The sequence below is a fragment of the Ambystoma mexicanum genome, chromosome 7p, assembly GCF_040938575.1.
Source record: "Ambystoma mexicanum isolate Mex_15411 chromosome 7p, UKY_AmexF1_1, whole genome shotgun sequence".
Lineage (NCBI taxonomy): Eukaryota > Metazoa > Chordata > Amphibia > Caudata > Ambystomatidae > Ambystoma > Ambystoma mexicanum.
Genome location: NC_090939.1, coordinates 834554966 through 834576447, shown reverse-complemented (window position 1 = coordinate 834576447; position 21482 = coordinate 834554966). Strand labels below are relative to the sequence as shown.

Sequence of the window (21482 nt, the reverse complement as noted above, 5' to 3'; positions counted from 1 at the left end):
GGATGTTGCTGCGCAGGGTCCATTCCAGGGCCCCCCCGCAGCCACTGACGCAAGTCGGGGCTTCACTCCATGTTACACCTGCCACTCCCTCGGCACATTCCACCAGCGCCACTGCCCATACTGATCAGGGCGGCATTTGCCAGCCAGGGTCCGGTCCAGCGTCCAAGAGGAGGAAGGTTGCACCTGCAGCACAGGCTTGGACCCCACACACAGCCGCGACCTCCTGCACGTCGAGGAAGAAGCCTTTCTGTGCACAGGAACTGGACTTCCTCGTGGACTACGTGCGGGACCACAACCGTGACATGCTAGTAGGGCCTAATTTTCAAACTATGGCTGGCCATCGTGATATCCACTGGAAGCAAGTTGCGGAACATGTGAGTGCATTCGGCCATGAGGTGCACACGGCGCAAGAGTGCAAAAAGCGTTGGAATGACCTCAAATGCAGCACTAAGGCAAAGTGTGCCTCAAATTACAACATGACTCTGGTGACTGGCAGTGGGCTGGCACCTTAGGAGTTAGACCTCACTCCGCACGAGTCACTTGTTGCGGAGTTAATACCACCTGAATTGGTCGAAGGAGTGGGAGAGATGCAGGACTTTGATGCCCAGTCCAGTGAGTGTTGATGCGTGTTTGTCGAGGCCATGTGTGTTTTACTTGTGTGATGTGTTGTGCATGACTGTCACTACATGTCATGTGTAATTGATTCAGATGTGCAAGTAATGCAATGCTTCACTGATGCATGGCTGACCTGCAAGATGGTGGACATGTGGAGCAGAAAGGGACTGTCCTCATCACCACACTTGCACCCTACTCACATGCTGGTCACCTCGATGCCCCTCCGGTCCATGTACCAGCTCACTGGCCCTTCTGCATGTAGCCTGGGGTGTCCTTCCTCTCTGCACTGGGACTATGTCATAGCATGACTGACGTGCATGTGTCCTCTGCCTGCATGCAGGTACTCCATGTAGGCATGCTCCCTTGCCCCTCCACCCCCCCTGCACCCCAATTTCACCTTTGCACTGGTTTGCATAATTTTGCTGTAATGCAATGGCCTGTTCATGCCTCCTGTGTACATGCTAACTTCCACTAGCCAACCTGACAGACACATGCAGTGGGGTACATCCTTTGTCCTTGATGCAGGGTGTCTCACTTGGACTGTGCAGATGGCAGATGCTCCGCCGGACAAGAGTGCCCATTCATGCCCCATGTGCATTCCATGCATGCCCCTATGTGTCCTTGAGTGTATGATACCATGCAAGGCATCCCTGCATTTCCACTTAGGGGGAGGGGTGGTGTGCTTGTAGTCTGAACTTGACCTTGCACTGCCTTCACATTTTCTGATACACATCATGAAGTACTTGTACATGTAGATAGTGAGTAAAGTACACATGTTCTGCACTGCATCTACCCACTTCTGATCCGTATAACACCTTCTACATGCCTAATCACTGAAGCAATGTCAAGTTGACCTGGCATGCATGGCAGGTTCTCTTTTGTGTGTGACATGTCTGCTTCATGTGTTGGCTGTCTGTGTGATGTCTATGTGTGTGTGTGTTGTGTGCTTCTAACATGTGTAGTAATATTGTTTTCTCTCTACTTTTCAGATGACGACGCAATGGAGCCAGAGGATGGTGTTGTCATGCCAGGCACAGGGTTGTTATCACTACAGCAACCTGACACAAGTGGGGGTCGTGGGGTGGTAGACCACGAGAACACACATGTGCTACAGACCATCTTGTCTTTGGCTGGCAATGAGTCCAGCCCAGATGACCACTCTGACGTCCATGTTGAGTTGGATGTGCATCAGGTCCATACGTCAGGGGTGAGTGATTCTGATGTGGACACTCCTCTGACTGCGAGACCTGCACTGAGGGGTCAGACAGTGGTGGGACCTCCTCCTGTGGTGGATCGGGACGCAGGGTCACCCTCCACACCAGTGTTACGCTCACCTGACTCCCACGGAGGCGCTGGCCTGGTTCGCGCTGCTGTGACCTCTTCTAAGGTGATGCGCAGGGTTCGGAAGACGGACTGGACCGGGCCCCCAAATCTGGCTCGTCTGGCTCGCAGAAGTATCCTTCTGTAGGCGAAAATAGGGGATTAACTGTCTGCGGGGTAATGCAATCGGCCTCCCACTTTCCTCTCTCACCCTCCTTGAAACCCTTCTGTGATTTCTCGTAGCGTCTGACCTTAGGGTCTGGAAGGACGAGCTCTCCATCCTGCTTCTGATGCAGGGGCGCGTTGGTATCCAGTTACTTCACTGGATTTTCGGATTGGTGAGAACCAAACTTGCTTGGCTTCCAGGTAAGTTTTTTGATAAGAGGTTCCCCTTGTGTCCATGCATTAATGTACTAATGCTAGTGTCTTTTTCCCCATAGGGGCCGGGGTACGGAATACCGGGGAAGAGGCACCGACCCGAGATGAGAGGTGAAATCCTTGTAGAAATCAGGTAAGTCTTTAATGAGCGTTTTTTGGTATTGTCTTTTCATTCGCTCATTAACGCTGATGTCTCTTTTTCTCCTTAGGGGCCGGGGTCCGGAAATGCCAGGATGCGGCGCGGACCCGAAATGAAGAGGGAATTAATCAACAGGTAACTCTTAACATGGAGATTTAGCTTTCCTTATTCCCTTCTCTCTCTCACCTTTTGTTCTGGTCTTTTTCTCCCTAGGCGCTGGGGCGTGACTGCGAATCTGGATGATCGCTGCTGAACATGGAGGCGCCCTGTAAAGGTGAGTGGAATGCGGCGCTGCAGCGATCGACGCGATGAGCTTTTAAATTAAAGTCTTTCTTTTCAGAATTGTCGGCGAGATGTCTCCGGGATGCGGATTTAGCAGGTAAGGACTTTTCCGTCTTCTGTTCTCTTCTTCTCTTCTTTTGCAGGTGATCCAGGATGCTGGCAGGCGTGGCAGAAGTCAGGATGCAGGAGCAGACACGGTGAGCGTCCAGCTGCTAGATGCAGAACAACGCGAATCAGGTGTGGCTGTTCGGGTGGGGTTTAAATAGCCTTGGAAGAAGTTCCAGGTAAGTATCCTTCCTCCAATCAGGTATGTATCCTTCCCCGACCACGCCCGGATGGTAAATTAGTCCCACAGGTAAAGTAGTTCCTTTCAGGCCTCAAGGAGGCCGGGATCCTGCAGCATGGTCTGCATCAGGTAAGTGCACCCAAGCATTCCCATAATGAGCCTGGCGCCTATGGCGCCAGAACTGATGTCTTTTATGAGCCTGGCGCCATAGGCGCCAGGACACTGTCCAAAGGGCCCCTATATGGGGTTGCTGGGTCCTTCCTTGTGGACTGGATGTCCGCTTTCGGGGACGCCGGGCTTGAACCGGCTCCCCGGGAGCGGGCATCATGACAACCAGTCGCTGATGGGCCTGGGCCATCACGTTGACGTGGGCATGAAGTCATGCAACTGTGGGCGGTGCCAACCCAACAAGGACGGCCGGTCCTTGGGTCCCGCAGGTGTCAAGCCCAGCAACACGGTGGCCACGCGCCACCGAGGTATACTGAGTGGGAGCAAGACATGACTGCCAATTCAGAACGCAAGGGGGCAGCAATGGAAAACATCGCTCTGAGCATGGAGCGTGTGGCCCAATCCGTGCTCCCCCCTGCTAGGCAGGTGCTTCTCCAGCAGCGGGCGGCACAGTCCACGGCCCACTCGCTCAGGCTGGGCATGGCGGCCTCAGACAGGGCATGGCAGGCTGAAATGTTGTCTTTGCGTCAAGCAATTGCTGCTCACACAGAGGCACACATGGAGGCCCTGAGGGCTGAGTATGAGTCCCTCATATCTACTCTGGGTGTCCTCTTGATGTCCCAGAGGGCGCGGTCAGAGGAGAGGTTTGAGCAGCTTGAGCGTACCATCTCGGCTGAGCTATGTGCTTGCCGGGAGGTGCATCAATTCTCCAGCCAGGCCTTGCAGGAAGAACTCTGTGTTACATGTGTTACCTTGCAAGAGGAAGCACACGTATCACGGGAGGTTCTGCATGCAGACCTATGTGTCATCGCCGCACAGAACCAGGCTCACCCATCCAGCAGACTTGCTGCTGATGAGGGGCAAGCTGCGGCTAGGCGTGGTCAGGCTCCTGTGCCACGTCCTCCTTTTCCGGATGAGCCAGACTCGGACAACGAGGTATCTCCCACACAGGTTGGGCTGTGCAGCCGTTGAACCCATGGAAGTTTTTTTTTTCCCTCAACATCATCGCATGTGTGTGTTGAACTGCACCCTGTAGCTCCCCCCTTCTGGGTGCCTCCCCCCCCAGGTCGTATGTGGCCATTTTTGATTTTTCATTTTAGTTTAGTTAGTTAACATTCAATTTGATAGTTTGTTTAATTAGGTAATGTAGGTTTTTTATAGTTAGTGTAATTAGTTAATATAGTTTAAAATTGCTTGTCTATTGCGCTTTCATGTGACAGTATGGTGCTTTGTGGCTTTTGAAAGCATCCACTGTCTGTTGCAGATGGGTCCTTCAAGCTTGTCTTGTGTATGTGTTTGCAGCTTGGGGTCCTGACTCACATAGGCCACTCCTACTTCCCTTATCCATGGGCTTGCAAGGATGGTTTGGTGTTACAGTCTGTTTCACAAGGGCTTTGGACTGTCATATCTGTGGCTTGTCTGCTGCTGTACTACTTGTGTTAACACCCCTAGTGGGGATTGTAGGGGTCTTATCAACGGCATTTCAGCATTAGAAATGGGTGTTTTCATGAATCAGGTGTCCATTAATTGCTATACATTTTGTTGTATGTTCATTTTCTTTACTGTACATGTGCTTGATGCACGTTATGCTGTAGAGAGTGTCCGCCACCCTTTGCCTGTCAAAGTCACAGACGGTGGGATGAAATCTGAAGTACGTCTCTGACATGGTCCAGTCACAACCAGCATAAAGAGACACACACACAGGGGACTTTCCAGCATTAATTCTGTGTTTTGTGCCCTTTCTGCAGGAGAATGAGCCTCCAGACCACCTTTGCCAGCAGACATGGACCAGTGTACGTCTGGCAGCTGGCCACGTTTGGTGGTGCAGACATGCGCATGTGTGCTCAAGCAGTACCACAGGGCTTGTCCTCATACATCCAACAGATTCAGACGTGTTTCCAGGAATTCCAGGCAAGGTGAGCAGCACAAGGGGCACACACCACAGCCAACCTTCCACCAGGCCTGTTGCACAGGCATGCTAAGTAGCGCCACTGACGGTGAGCTTCGACAGTCATTGGTGTTGAAGCGCACAGTACAGCTGAGATGAGTTGGTGGACACATGGCAAGTTGCTTTCCAAGTTGTCATGGGCACATGCAGGGGCTGTCGCACATATCCTCCAGTGCATCATGCTCCATAGAAGCAGATGTATAAACCCATTAGCGTACAAAGCCAGAAAAAAAGAGCTGCGCACAGGGACACCCAGCGAGGGACAGACTTGTGTGCAGTGCATATCATTTGCATGTACAAATTGACACATGCACTACCTCTTTTATTTGGGGGATGCCAGAACACTACTTGTACTGAAGTCGTACCTCGCTATATGCGTGTAGCTGCTTACCCAGGCACCATTGCATGATGTGTGAATCTTGACACATTCGTCTTCCATTTGCCATGCGCCCACGTGCGCCTGACTTACTGCATTGACAGTGTATGAACCATCACGGGGGAATCTTACGTATGGGTACGAAGCAGCAGACAAGAGTGTTTGTTTGTGGAGGAGTTACTTGCTTTGGGGCATGTATGGTGTTGTGTGTGTGTGTTATAGACACACACAGATTAGTAACTCTTACTATCTTTGCAGCATTGAACTGCTCCTGTTACCGGACCTGAGAGTGCGCAAGCAGGAGGCCAGCACTCACCCCAGAGATAAGTCTCTCTTTGACTTCCATTTGAGTCATTGGTACAATGTGCATGATGTACATGGTTTCTCTGATTGAGTATGTGTTATTGTGAATAGTAGATTTTTGTCTTTTCCCTACTTTCCCTTGACAATCCAACTCCCCTCTCCTGCCCCTCTTTCCGGTTATCCTGAATACCAATGCCTGTCCAGACAACAAATCCCTGACCCTCCTTCCCCACCGTGGTCTCAGAGGCCTGTGTAAGTTTGACCTTGCAGGCGCCCAGACCATGGAGGGGGTGGTTGGTTCGTGCCACTCCTGCGCCTGGACATCGGAGCAGTGACACTACCCATCAGTTGATGCTGCATCATTGTATATTATGTACCAAACATGGTACACGTCATGTTGTAGCATTGTTTAAGTGTGCTAACTTGGTTGTTCCATCATTGTGCTTGTACATGTGCTTTGAAATTTAATGCTACTTCAAGTCATCTACTGGAGACTCTTCAAGTGTTTTTTGCTGCCTACAGGCTTCTTGCCTGGCTTGTGTGTTTGGCTTCTTTGAGTTCTCTTCAATTTGGTATTTCTGCCAGAGAAGGTGGCCTCTGAGGGTGCTGGACACTATTTACATGCAAGGTGGAAGATGGAGACAAAGGGGTAGGGTGATCCTGTGGCCAGGTAGACTTCAAGGAAGAAGGCTACATACCGCAGACAAGTTGTTCAGTAGGTCAATGTGATATGTGAATGAGGGAGGGTGTTTGGTTGTTGGACAGTTGTCTTGGGCCTACAGTGTGATGGGCACCCTGACATTGTTATTGTGGTGTGCTATGTACATGATGTGTTCTGCTGGTCAATGCCTGTTCCTGTGTTGTGTTTACGTTTCAGGTGTGAGGGGATTGGTGTGGTTTGACATGCTGGGGTGTGCACATGGGCAATGTTCACATGTGATGTGTAGAGGACACTGATGGTCACTTGATTGAACATGCATCTATTGAGTGCATGTCCCTACTGACACACACAGTCGCACTATGATCTACCACATGTACATCCACCCTTCCATGTCCACGTGTGCACACAGTTTGCCTTCTGGGAACCACTGTGTCCCTGCAGCACATGATCTATGACCATTTGTGGATCCTGTACATGCGTCAATTGTTTATTTATGTATTTATTTTGTACTTTTCATATGATGCTCAAGGTGTGTCTCTGACACAATGGCTCGTCACTATGCTGTGTGCTGAGCAGTGTGTTGCAGGAGACGCACACAGCACACGTATTCAGGAGTAGGGATTTTGCCTTGCCCAATGTGCATGTGAACAGGCATTGATTGTTATGTTCATGCTACAACTGTTGGAATGCATTTGGGTATGACTTGTTTTGTGTGAGAGGTTGTCATCAGATTCCATGACAGGCATCATTGTGTGAAGCCACTTTCCATTTATCACATGTCACTTCGTATATTATTGGTAATGTGTTGGGCTTTTGCTATTGCTTGCCATGTCATGGTGTGTCAGACAAGGGTGATGTGGTTTAGGAGGGTTTGGATGACATGCCAGGGATTGTGATGGCCTGTTTTGCAGTGGTGTGTGATAGACACCTTGCATGTTTTCCTTTTGGTCACACACAATTGTTTATGTTTTAGTAGCTAGGGATGCACACAATGTAGCACTTCCATGGCAACATTCTCAGGGTGGTAAGGTTGTGACAATTGACTGTCTCTTTGTCATCATCGATTGTCACCTGGTATGTGCCAGGCCTGTGTGCACTCCGCAGGGGTGGGAGTTTAGGTGAAAATATGTAGCCACAAGCTGGGTCCGGGCTGCCTCGCCACGTGCCCTATCCCCTCCCATAGGCAGCGCCTGTGGTTGGGGATGTGGGGGCACCACCATGTCCACCGGTACACCCTGCCATGTAGCAACATTGTGCAGGACACATGCTGCCACAATTATCCTGCACATTACTGGGGGTGCATACAGTAGCTGCCCACCAGAGCGGTCAAGGGAGCGGAAGCGTGACTTTAGCACTCCGAATGTGTGCTCCACTATGCCCATGGTTGCAATATGGGCAGCATTGTATCTTACCTGGGGTGGTGTGGTGGGGTTCCGGATTGGCGTCATCATGTGGTTGCTCAGAGGTTTGTGTATTTGTCTGTGTGTGACATGCATGCATGTGCACGGGCATTTGTACTCACCTAGGAGCCATGTGTCGCCATGCTGCCCAGCTTCCAGGGCCCGGCTCAGGGCGTACATTCTGTATATGAAACTGTCATGGGTGGAGCCTGGGTAGTTTGCATAGACAGGGGTGATGATTCCCTTTGCATCGCATACCACCTGCACGTTGATGGAATGCCAGTGCTTGCAGTTTCGATAGATGTGCTCAGTGGCCCTAGGTGGACATAGGGCCACATGGGTGCAATCTATGGCACCGAGCACTTTGGGGAAGTGTGCCACCCTGTAAAAGTCCTGTACTACGGCCTGCCTTTTTGCGGGTATTCTGCGCATATATATATGCCTGCGGACTGAGGGGTGCGCAGTCATGATTGCCAATACCTGGTGTAGGCAGCGTGACTGCGTGGCCTGTGAGACCCCCCCACTATGGCAGTAGTCTTCTGAAATGACCCAGTGACCAAAAAATGCAGGACATTGAGCACCTTCTCCAAGGGGCTCAATGCTTGGGAGCAGAGGGTGGGGGATGTAAGGTCATCTTCCCACTCCCTGACCAAGTCTAGGATGATACGAGGTGGAAACCTATACCTGCCATAGACCTGGTCGTCAGGCATCCCAAAAAGGCTAGTCCGGGGGGTAAAAATGCGGGACCTGGCTATTCTCCTCCTCCTGCGCTGTCCCACGATCAGTGCTGCAACAAATGGGGCATTCATCATAGCTGGATATACGTGTTTGTTGTTTGTGCGTACTTTTATACTGTGTGCGGGGTCGCTTACGCCTGCCTTCCTGTGGCAGACGTGTTGACGTCTGTGCGCGTCTTTTGCGTGCGCTTGTTTCCCGTTTTCGATTCCATGAATACGAGTTGTTCGCGTGCGTGTGGGGCGTTCTGTGTATTTCCCTGCAGTACTTCCCCAGTTACGCCTTCTTTTTCACGCATTGTTCCCCATTCCGCGCGTTACGCCCCATGTCCCGCCCCCTTTTTGGTGTGTGCGCTGACGTTGTGTGCTTTCCCTGTGCGTGTCGCGCACGCCGTTCGGGTTGTTGCAATGACGTGTGCGTCTGTGTGCGCCACGCACGGATTTGCTGCACAACCAGTGGAAAACACGCGCAGGCTCTTCCTTGAATCGCACGTGTGCGCATGCGCTTGCTTTTTCATGCTTGCGCCACATTGCGCCAGATTTTCGGCGACATTTGTTCCATGAATCGCCCCCCTAAAAGTCTAAAATTCTAAAATTAAAGTCAGTCATTAGAATTGATAACTTTAAGGTGACAACATAATACTTATAACTTAAAAGAAAAGGAAAATGTACAGCTTCTGTACAATATGTACATGAACATGTACAGTATCTACATTATACACACTCAGAATGAATGCACAGCATTTATACAAAATGTAACCTGATATGGGGAGTATGTCCAGTATAATTAAAACCAGTGACGTAACTATGAAAAAGTGATCTGAAAAAAAATGTTTCCAAAATAGTTAAGGTTAAACCAACAATAAAGAGCCAATTTACATGGCCTTCATGGACCTTAGCACTGCCTGTGATAAGGTTAACGCTTCACTTTATGGCAGGTGCTCAGATCTCTGAGGCGTCCTGGAGGGATCTTGGAACTACTTATTAGTATTCATCATAAAACCCAGGCCTGTGTCAGGAATAGAGTTCAAAGACATTGTACTACCGGATTTTTTTGTTAAAGCAGGGGTGCACCAGGGATGCGTTCTGGCCTCCCTGCTTTTCAGTTTCAGTAAAATGTATATTTTATTAATATGTAAATTAATTAAACGAAGTCTTGTTATGTTTAGGCGCTGATGTAACGAAACCAGGGAATAAAATGTTACCACTGCTCGCTTATACTGAAAACATGGTCTTCATTGCATGCCACTCCAACCCCCCTGATCACTACAGAACCATATGTCTGAAAACACGGTCTTCATGAACGGGCGTCACCTGACCGTTAACGCAGCCAAGTCAATGGTCATGGTTTGAAATAAAAGGGCTCCCACGTTTACAGCGATGCACAGTAATGGCTTAGTAATAGCACTGTTTGAAGATTTTGATTATTTGGGAGTCTGTTTTTCAACGTCATTTACATCAGTTACCCAACTAGCAAAACAGGCTTTCAGAGGGAGTACGATGATTGACGTCATGTCAAATTCAAAGCCATTACACCTGGTATTAAAAGTCTATCACTCTGATTCATAGAATTATTTGCGCTGAAAAGCGGGGATTTGTGTGCCATTCTGCCTGCAAATCCGCAGTTGTTAAACAGGGATTAGCGGGCAGAATGGCGCACAAATCCCCGTTTTTCGGCGCAAATAATTCCATGAATCAGCCTGTAAATCAGGCACAGTGGCAACGTACAGAATGTCATTTTGCAGCTATGCCAATACTAACGAAATTCAGGTCATAGAGAATTACTTTATTAAGCATATTTTAGGACTTCGGCGCACCACATCAAAACATGGCACCCATATGGAACTGGGCTGTCCACATATTAATGACCTATTGTCTGTAAAATCAGCTTTGAATTGACTGCGTATGAGAAAAAAAGGTATTACCCAAATTGACCTTTTACAATTGACCTTTTGTCCTAATTGACCTAATAATAGGGGTCCTAATTGACCTTTAACTTTATATTATTTTTTCTATATATATGTGTGTGTGTGGGGTGGGTTTGGTGTAATAAATGATATAATAGGACTGGGTAGGGTGTTGCGGGGGTTTTGGATTGAGTGGGCGGTTGCAGGTGGTTATCCCCCGCATATATGTCCTAAGTGACCTTCATTTCACGATCAATTGTGGAGAAGGACAATTCTTCTGCGATCAATTGCAAAAAAGTCAATTAGTATACATCCGAAAAAACTACAAGGCAGCCCTTACCCAGGATTTAATCAACTTTTTACTAATAAGGGACAACTCACAAAATATCACTATAAAAACGAAACTCGTTGAAATAAATGCACTGCACTTTTTTTGAAGCCTGAGGCAATTTAAATAGTTATGGCAGGTATTTAAAAAAGAAATGGGTAGCATTTATCAAGGATAGACGTGAGCAAGTGGAGATGGGGGAAAACGTCCACCAGAAGGCTTGCAATCATAACAGTTGCAGTGTCAAAAATACACTAACTAATATTAGAAAGGTAATTCTAACTCCTATGCTAAGAGAAACTACTTGTTTAAAACATCGTCCAGCATTAGTTTACAATTTTAACATTTTTAAAACACACCTAGCATAAAATAAACTAGGTATTATCATGTTCATGAAGCAATCTTTTGCTATTGTTTTTGATGTGAGATGATGAACAATTTTTAAATGTTTTGTTTTGTTCCTTATCACTTGATTGCCAATGTTTTCTATATACTTGGTGCATTTATTGTATGGCTTCTGTGTGACACATGAGTTAATCTACATTGTGAATGACAGCATTTTAAGGTGTATTTTTTTATTAATTTATGTGATGATCCATAGTATAAATTGTCATTGTTTGTAGCTGTTTGCTGATTTCATATTATTGCTGTGATGTTTTTATTAAAAAGTTGTTTTGCTTTTCGAAATAAACTTGAAATTGATAATGTAAGAAGTGTAAAACTCAGATGCCTGTTTGTGCAGTTTGTGCACATTAATTACATCTGAAAACTGACATTGAAGTTTGCCCTGATTTTAAAAATAGGTTTTCAGAACATGCAATAGCGTAATGTATGAACTGTAAAACTCCTACGTTCTTGGCACAGTTCGTATGAAAAATGCAACTTTATTCTATGCATGTGCGATATTTAAATACATTTAAACATAATGAACTCAAAATTGGCTGCTTCGATTTTCAGTGCAGCATTTCCTGATGAAATCTAAGCGAAAATTAAAGAGGCCAATTTTGAGATATTTAGGCCGATTTGTTTTTCCACATGTTAAGCTGCTCAAAATGCGAGGAAAGTAACATTTTTGAAAATATGAAGCCTTTAATGTACAATTCTGGAATTATGCATGCACAGGGCTTGAAATATAACTGATGAATATTTTCAGATTTTTTTAATACATCGATTTGAAAGTTATTCAGAAAAGTTATTTTCTTCGAGTGAAAAATGCAAGTTCAATCTGAGCATATGCAATATACATTTAAAACAGCAATAACTTGAAATTGGCCAAGTCGATTTTCAAAATTGCTTTCAGTGCACCAATTCCAGATGAAATCTAGGCGCATTCCAAAAAGTGTCAAAATCGAAGCAGACAATTTTGACATATTTAAGCTGATTTTTTTTATACCGGTAGGAATACCCTTTGCTAAAAGCTGTTCAAAACAGGATCAAAGTAAGCATGTTTTAAACTATGAAGCCTTTAATGTACAATTCATAATGTGTACATGCAGAGGCGGCTGCTTCAAAATACTACGGATGAATTGGATCAGATTTGCTCATGCAAGGGTTCAAACGTTTTTCATAAAATTAATTTTCTGAAAACTCCATAGAGACTTTGGGCCTCATTACACGGTAGGCGGTAAACATGGCGCTATTAGCGCCATGGTTCATGCCGGTAATTTACCAGTACCGCCTTGGAGGAAAGGGGAATTACTAGCCTATTCCAAGGTTGGGAAGGCGGTAATTCCTCCTTCCTCCATTGCCCTTCCCCATTCCCATTTTTGACCCATAGGGCGGTACCGTAATTAGCACCCGTCCCTTTGCGGGTTTGTTTTTTAACGCCTGCAAAAGGCAGGCGTTAAATTCCCCAACCCGCAAAGGGACCTCGTAGTAAGGCGGTAAGGGTTTACCGGTACCGGTAAAATACCAGTACCGGTAAACCCTTACCGCCTACCGTGTAATGAGGCCCTTTGTCTTAACTTATTTTCATGGTAAAACAAACACAAAGTTTTCACATGCTTGAAAGGGGTGGCATGTATGATAGATGTAGAGAATTATTTAGACAATAAAATGTTGCCATTGGCCCCATTGGTGCCAACGGTTCCATCCGCAGGAGCATTTTGTTTAGACTTGCTAATAACTTGAGGTCATCATGTATTGTAAAGCAATCTGTATACAAAAGTTGCACATCTGTGAAGGGCATTAGCCTTAGTTGTGATAGCCTCTCCTTAATTCTGACTTTATAATGCCCTTTAGATTTTGTCAAGCAAGAGTTAAAGGAAGGTCGCTGATATCTGTACCACGGAATTGGATTGCTTCGCATATGACAGGATGTATGCATTCCATGTTCTATGAGGCAGTTATGGGTGTGAGTAAGGATACTCGTTTCTGTTCAAAGCCCTCAGTCAACCCAAAGAAACATTTACTGGTGCAAGATGATGGAAAGGGACTGAGATGGCAAATTAACCAACAAATGCTTAGAGGGGCTTAGAACATAAGTGCACTAAGAACATAGTCAAGGAAAATATCACAGCCTAGCTCTTGGTTATTTAAAAAAGCACATATTTCAATGGAATAACCACCTGGTTTCATGATTTTGGACATCTAACAAAGATGACAAATTTCCCCCTTTTTTTAAACAGAACAGGAGGTGGGAAAAGTCTACCATGGGTAGTACATTTTAGGAAAACTCTTGCTGATCTCGGTTTGTCCAATTTCTGGCACAACCCGATACTAATTGATAAAACAACCTCAAGGCAAAGTAAAAGCGCTGCCGTTGAGTTAATAAGGAAATAAATGCAAGAGGCATGCTTGGGGTCACAGTTAGGTATTCTATTCCTGGAACACATGTCTGATTTTGGTTTTGAAGGCTAACTAGATTGGACCTCACCCGGTTATGCTGGCACCCTGTTCGGAGAATTGAGACTGGGTATTCTCAGGGTTGCCTCATTTACCAAGAGATGGGATCTTTCTAATACCAGCAATTGTCCCTTATGTGGGAGGCATGAAGAAGCGGTGTCCCATTTCTTGTTGATTTCTAATGCACTGATCTCGCTGAGAAAAGCTTATCTAAAACCTCTGTTTCTTGATGGGTACATTTGTTTCATTGCGGATGCTATAAAGTGTGCTGCAGCGCAGATAATGGAGATGTGCATTGTATGGCAAAATAAATACACAGGGCATGGTTCAAGGGTAACCAGTCATTTTACCGAAAATAAATCAGAGTGTTAAGTTTGATCACAAGCCAAAATACCGAGAAAATACTGAAGATTTTAATTAAGTGTATATGGTAGAGGGGCAAGCGGTTAATAAAAAAAAAAATAACACAATTCAGGTTTTTATCAGTATTTTGACCACTCTGAAATGTACCACTCTGATTTTAAATGCATGCATATATAGCACATATCACATTATCACATTTGTAACTTGATCAATTGGATTCTTAGCAATATGTTGTTCTTGTCTGTATTTACAGTCATTACGTTTTTATGCTTTTTATGGTTTTTAAAGTATTTATGATATATGTCATACTTGTTCACAAGTGTTTCAAAGCGCAACAAGACAAGTGAGGGAATACAGAGGGAGGACAAGACAAACGATCTTACTAGGCCTTGTTTCATTCAGATGGGGCAACTGAGAAAACACAAAGAGCAGGGGGAAGGCAGAAGGGGAAAGTGCCAGGAAGAGGGACACAGAAGTGCAATCAGGAAGCATTTCTCTGAGTAAGTGTAGCCAAGTCAGCGCGACTCTGGGTAAGTGCAAGGAGGCATGGGATTGTAGGGTTACAGTTACAGCCCCTATGTACGCAGTAGGAACAGGGGCAGTGGAAAAGAGACTGATCTTGGAGGAGCCTGGTACCCAGTGAGATTCTGAGAGTAGCCAAGCAACCAGTCAACACAGCAGACAGGTAGGTCAGCAGGGGAGCAGGAGAGAGAAAGCAGAGGAGAAAAGGAAGGTATTGAGCTGCTTCCGGAAATTTAGGTGGTCCAGCACAAGTTTGAGAGGGGCAGAGAGGTCATTCCAGAGGGAGGCACCTGCCTAGGAGATAGATCTACCCGCCACTCTCTGCCTAGTGAAGCATCTTACCTTCAGAGAGTTTGAGGTAGCTGAGCGAAGGGCTTGAGAAGGAAGGTATTATGGAAGAGAGAGTTGGATGTAGTGCAGGCCCCAGCCCTAGAAAGCCTTGTGGACGATGCAGAGGGTTTTGAACTTGATCCCCACAGCCACAGTGAGGAAATGGAGAGATTTCAGGGTGTTGCAGTCCTGTTCTGGATTAGTTGCAGAGGGCAAAGTGTAGAGGAAGGCAGATTGAGAAAGAGGCTGTTTTAGTAGTCCAGCCTCCTAGAGAGAAACAGGGCTTTGGAGACAGTGAGCTTCTGTGCGTTATCCCCCAATGCACTCATACTCTCCCAAGATGGCCATACAGATGGGATGCACACCTAACAGAAGGAGAAACACAATGAGGACTAGACGCGTACACGTAGAGTCACGTGACACGCTAGTTCAGTTTGAAAGAATAACTTCTCCCTGCACCGCGCAAGAGTAACCGGCTTTTTCGCGCGCTGACAGTGAGGAGCTGCTGCGACTAAAGAGACGTCTGAATCCGCCGCAACCAATGATTGAAAAGGTAAACCAACCTCACCTTTGAAAAAACTTTCTTGACCCGTAGAGTGGGCATACAGAGATACACAAATAGATATATACCACTGACAATCAACTTGAAAATATTACGAAGAATAAAGTAGGAACTCTTTTAAAGTCCCTTCCACTCTTTCTCGTTTTGTAGCTGGCGGGTGAGACGTTTGTGAACAACAAAAGGAACAAGCCGCACCCATTTGCTGGGCTGCGCACAGCTTGTGTTTGAAGCCTATTCTTTCGGCGTCAATTCTACAGAAAAGCCGGCGAATAAATACAAAGGACTTGTGTCACACTACAAACCAGGAAACGTTTTTTTCAATATTATAAAAATACTTATGCTTATCAATAGGTCTCGCAAAGCGGCCAATAGAGAAACCCATTTGCAGAGAGAAAATAATGACAACGGCATGACGGCCGTCCAAAATCTTTTGCTAACTGATCAAGCAGAAAAAACCAGTGCTGCATAATGCAACCTATGAAAAGGAATTGAATCTCCATTTCTTTTGCTACAGAAACCATGCTTTAGTCCAACCATAAGAGAGAATAAAGGTCAGTGAAATATTGGGTACGGGGTAACAAAAGAGCCCCGAACACATGAACTATACCAAAAGAGTTGTTAATATTGCAATCTCCCAGACCAGCCACTAACACAAACTTTGCATTTTCATTCTTTACAGTACCTGAAAAATTGTGAAAACATTGGGGTTTTGGGAACTTTCTGTCAATCTGAAAAGCAATATACTGTCCTGAAGAGGGACACAACTAAAACAGCAGAAGACCAGGGATGGTGTTGATGTAATCTGTGTGCCGAAACATATGTAGACATCCTGTAGACACTGAAATAAATGTGTCCTTTTTTGCAGCACTAGAACCTCTTTTATGCTGTGCATTTATAGTATGTTCCCCTACAATCGCAATACAATCAACAATTTGAAAATAACAAGTTAAGGTGATTTGCTACAAATGTCACTTTACTAACTTCAGACACCACTAGTAGTAAATGTGTTTTTGCTGGACTTTTTAGTTTTTTAGTGTTTGCGTTTTCTAATTAACAATTCTTTTTAAGTGTGTGAGGTGCCTTGTGGAAAGCACCCACCATGCATCTGTGTGTTACAAAACTTACTGATTAAAAATGTGTTTTTACTTTGCTTACTCTTTGGAAAGAATGTTTGTCCTATGTGAATCTTAGATAGATGAATCAGAAAATCTATCAATATTCCTCTCTGTGTCACTGATCCAGTCTCAACGTGGACTAAAAGAGGGGTAATTGAGCTGCTTGCGTGTTCTTTGGAAACTTCATAATTAGTCCCTCTTTTGCTCAATCCCCCTAAAACAAAAAATCGGGATTCACCCTCTCTTAAACCTACCTGACATTGAGCCCATTACAAGATCAGTGGTATCTCGGCAATAATTCTGCAGAGTTACCATTGAACTATAATGCCATTACCGCCACTTGGTCCGGAAGTATTACAGCCAGATTAAAAGTGGTGGTGATGGTGTTAGTGCCCATTAGGAATCCATGGGGTAATTCTGCCAGAATTTGGTGGAAAGATGGCAGATTTTCCTCCAGCTCACAGCTGGAGGTGCATCCTCCCACTTACCATCAAACCCATAGTTGGGTGGTGCAGTAATGCAGTGGTAAATGCTATCACTGCCACATTTTATAACCACGCCCAACTTATGATGTGGCTCAGTGAAGCATGCCGCTAGTAAATTCTGAACATTGTCACATTTTACCATTACCCTCTGCCACAGCTATGACTGCACTAGTTCCTGTGTTCATAAGAGCACCTTTTAAGAAGAAAGCCTGAAAAGGTGGAAGCGCTCCCCTCATCCAACAGGACACAGCACATCAGAGCCTTAGGAACAGACTGTGAAGAGGCAGCCTCATCCTTAGTAGGCACTGAAGGCAAGTTGTTTCTGGCTCCCACATTGTGTGATTCAAGTGGCTGTCACCGTGCCTTTTTTGCGAAAGATAAGCATTTATTTCTACAATCATCTACATTCATTTCAGTTACAGTTTACTGCTGGCTGTTAAGCTTAATAATTCACTCTGGTCTCCAGGACAATCAATAAAACTCTTCAAACAGAAGCATTAAGTAGAGGTCTCAGGGCTACACGCAAAACTACAAACAGTGAAAAGGCTTCTGCAGACAAATTGGTGTTTCAAGTTGGAATCTATCATCAGTGATATATTGTTATTTTTTACTCTAACTTGGACAGATCGTCCTAATGTTCACACTGTATCTGACGGTATGCAGTGAATATCTCGACAAGGAAAAAGCCATCAGGGGACGACATTTCCCCAACTATGCATCCTCAGTAAAATAAAAAACCTTCCCCAAATACTTTAGGATCAGAGTTTCAAATCGTAAATGACACCCATCCTGGAATATTTTTGTAAATTATTTTAGGGGTCAGGAAAAGAAATTTGCACCCAGGAGAGGCAAATTGACCAATCACAATCTGCCTTTCCTGGGCGTGATTGTGCATTCACCACCCGAGGTTAAAAAAAATAAAGTCAACAAAAATGGCCACCACTATTAAAATAGAAAAGGGACTACAACACTTTTCAGATGACGGCAGCCATTTGTAACCTCTTTTCCATGTCCACCGTCATTCGAAATTGGCCAATCCCTTTTCTGTTTTAAGAGCGGCAGCCATTTTTTTGACTTTTTTTTTCTCATATGGGAGATATGCTTGCGTTGAGCACATCTCCTGTCGGAAGGAAATCCCAGAGGACATGGTGTTTAACAGCCCGCAGCCTGAGATGAGCTCGAGCTGGCGGGACATTAAACGCCATTTCCACCCCTTAGCCAGGGTGTGAAAGCTACATTAGTCTCCCTGATGTCATTTTTCAGGCACCACTTTCACATGAACCCTATTCGACCACTCCATGCAGAGGAGACTAGATAACTTTGCCTGTTGTCATTGGTAAACGAACCCCTAATTGTATACCCTACCTCTGCCAATACATGACACAAATGGCACGACTACTGCAGTTTTGATTTTCTCTACTTAACCAGCAAGTGTCTCGACCAGCAAGCTTTTTCTGGTCAAACATGTACCACAATCTTTCTCCAAGTCCTACAGATATTTACTAATCATGCTTCTGAAGAAATGGTCTATCAGGCTGTTTCACTTCCTAAAATGAGATTAACTCTCCCAACAAGGAATTACAAGGACTGTCAATGCCAACAGTGTAGTTTATGTGCAGGCATGGGGAAGGCATTTGCCCAGGCACTGCCATAATCACATTAAATGGACATTAGATGGTAAGAGTTGAAAAACGGTGTGATTACCTGAGCATATGATAGCAGTTCTTGGGAAATGCCTATCTAATACCAACACACAATCCCAAACCAATGCTTGCTTTTAACAGGACTTCATTTCAAGGAACAGGTTGAAATCAAGTGACTGAAGGCGGACTTGGTTAAGCCATTTTTATTGCGCCTGTAGCACACTTAAAGCTGCAACTAAGCCATTAACGCTCAGCCGGATGCTTAGAAATAACACTTGCAGCCCACAGGTTGATGTTAATGCTTGAAAGAGGTAGCTCAAATAGATCACGGTAGAATGTATTTTTGGTATCGAGGGGCAGGGAGTGGATGTGAATGGCCATAGGGATTAACATGGCCAGAGACTTGAGTGGGTAAATAACCAAACAGCACCCACAACCTGTGTGCCCATGCTTATATGTCATCTTCATTCTAGCTGTACTTCACTGCCATAGTTTTGGCTTGTAGGTGGTGCTTAAGCACCATCTAATATCCAAACCTAAAAGATAAGTACATTGCACTCATGTGTCTTATCCCTTCAGGCACTTGCACTTTCAGGTGATGTCTTCAGACCAGGGGCATGAGCTATACCATTCACAACGACGGCCTCATTTATGATTTAAAAAAAAAAACGTTCTTTCTTTCCATTTACAGGGATTACTACCCACAAATAATGTTCTGCTTGCGGAAACAGATGCCAGTTGTTATTTTGTTTTTACTTCCTGAAAAGATATCCCTTTTACTGCCAACTTCACAAACTATGGAGAAAATATTCTTATCACAAGAGCCATGATTACCATAGCTATGTAAGAACCTGAAATACTGTTGTCTTTGTTGAACCACCGTGTCACAGACAGGGGCCAGATTAAGTCACCTTTCCATCAATGTTGGCGTCCACAAATGAACATAAGTGAATCTTTTGGTAGTAACATCTGTAAATTACTAAAAAGGCTTTAAACCGAACGTCATGGCTCATGCCCAGAAAGGGAACTACAGTTATATCCTTGCCTATTTCTTGCTAAGAGCAGAAATGTCCATTGGCAGGTGATAACAATTAATTCTAAATGAGAGCATGTTTACTCCATTAGCCAGATATGCTATTGTGTACAGGTGACTAAGCTGTCTCACAAAAAATGTCTGCTATATTTATGGCTTTGTACTGCACTAGGATTGGAGAGGATCAGCTCAGAGGCATAGACAGGGTAAGGCCTAAGCGGGCAAGGCCCAGCCAAAATCTGTAAATGCCCACTCAGCAGGGCTGTGGGGCCATTTACGGATGTTAACTACATTAACTTCAGGACCCACTTGTTAGACAATCCTGGTTACGCCTCTGGATCAGCTATCAACCCTCTGGTACACTGCTTCATAATAGGATCGGGGTCAAGATTCCCTCTCCCCATTAGCATTAGGGAGGGGGCGCTGGTCACCCTTCCCTCCCATTGAATGGGGGGACACTGCTGGAAACATTTTTTTTTAGAAACATTTCTGCAGCAAAGTGACCCGCTCCCTCACAATATGCCACTAACAGGTGCAACGCAATTACAATTAAAAGCTGCTTTTTCTCCCAGCACTGATTCCCCCTATGTCACACTATGCCACACTATGGGCCTCATTACGACCCAGGCGGTAAGGGGTTAACGGCAGCGTTAACAGCGCCGACCCTTACCGCCTGAGTACGAGGTCCCTTAGCGCCATGGCGCTTTTAACACCTGCTTTTAGCAGGTGTTAAAATCCATGGCGCTAAGGGACCATGGAGTTAATTACGCCACCGTAATTTGCGGTGGCGTAATTAACGCCTTCCCCACTCCCATTATACCCTATGGGGCAAAAATGGGAATGGGGAAGGGTAAATGGGGATTGGGGACTTACCGCCCTGCCAAGGTCGGAATGGGGCGGTAAGTCCGCCAACCACCATGGCGTAAACGTAGTTTACGCCATGGTGGTAAAGTCACGGCCCAGGCGGTAACTTACCGCCTGGGTCGTAATGAGGCCCTATGCCACAAAAGCCGCAATGACCCATCCGGAGGTTAATGCATTCTCTAGCCTGCTGATACCTCCAGACCCGACAACAATCCACACTGATTGCCAGGGGCGTTGCTAGGGGGGGAGGGGTAAGGGAGCTATAGCCCCTGATCTTTTGGTTGTAGCCCCGGATAGAATCTCAGGAGCTACAGCCAAAAGACTAGTTAGCCCCCAGTTCCAACAGTTCCGACATCATCTTAGCCCCGGGTCTTTTCCAGACCTAGCAACTCCCTTGCTGATTGCTCTGCAACTACGTTGCTCTTTCTTGCTGGAAGTGAGGTATCATCCATCACAATACAATGGGATGTGAAGGGTATTAGTTCAAATCTGCTAATCTGTTCTGCTTCACCCTGTGTTAGACTGTGTGCTACACAGTGCCATAATCTGCCATAATCTGTAAAGGAATGTATGACACGCCTCATTCTGATACGTCTGATGACTCTTAGGGCCTAACGCATGGCACGTTTAGAGCGGTGCAAAGTGATTTTGCACTGCCAAAAAACACGCAGAACCGGGCCTAATTCACAGAGTTGTGCAAAGCGGAATTCTTTGCAATCCAGCTGGGGCTGGAGAGCGTGGGAGTGGGGCTGGTGGCAGGATCGCCTTCCCACGGGGTGGGTGGTTGGGAGCATGAGGTTTCGGCATTTTGGAGGCCAGAAAAAACCGGCCTGAAAAAATCCATCTTTTTTGTGTTCGACCTTTAAAATGCACAAT

The 21482-nt window shown here is 45.7% G+C and overlaps 1 protein-coding gene across 2 annotated transcripts in view; it reads right to left on the bottom strand.

Annotated features, from left to right (window-relative positions):
* Positions 1-21482, bottom strand: part of NALCN (sodium leak channel, non-selective) — a 3431684-nt gene that overhangs the window by 2918673 nt on the left and 491529 nt on the right. The gene's annotated exons all lie outside the window — the stretch shown is intronic.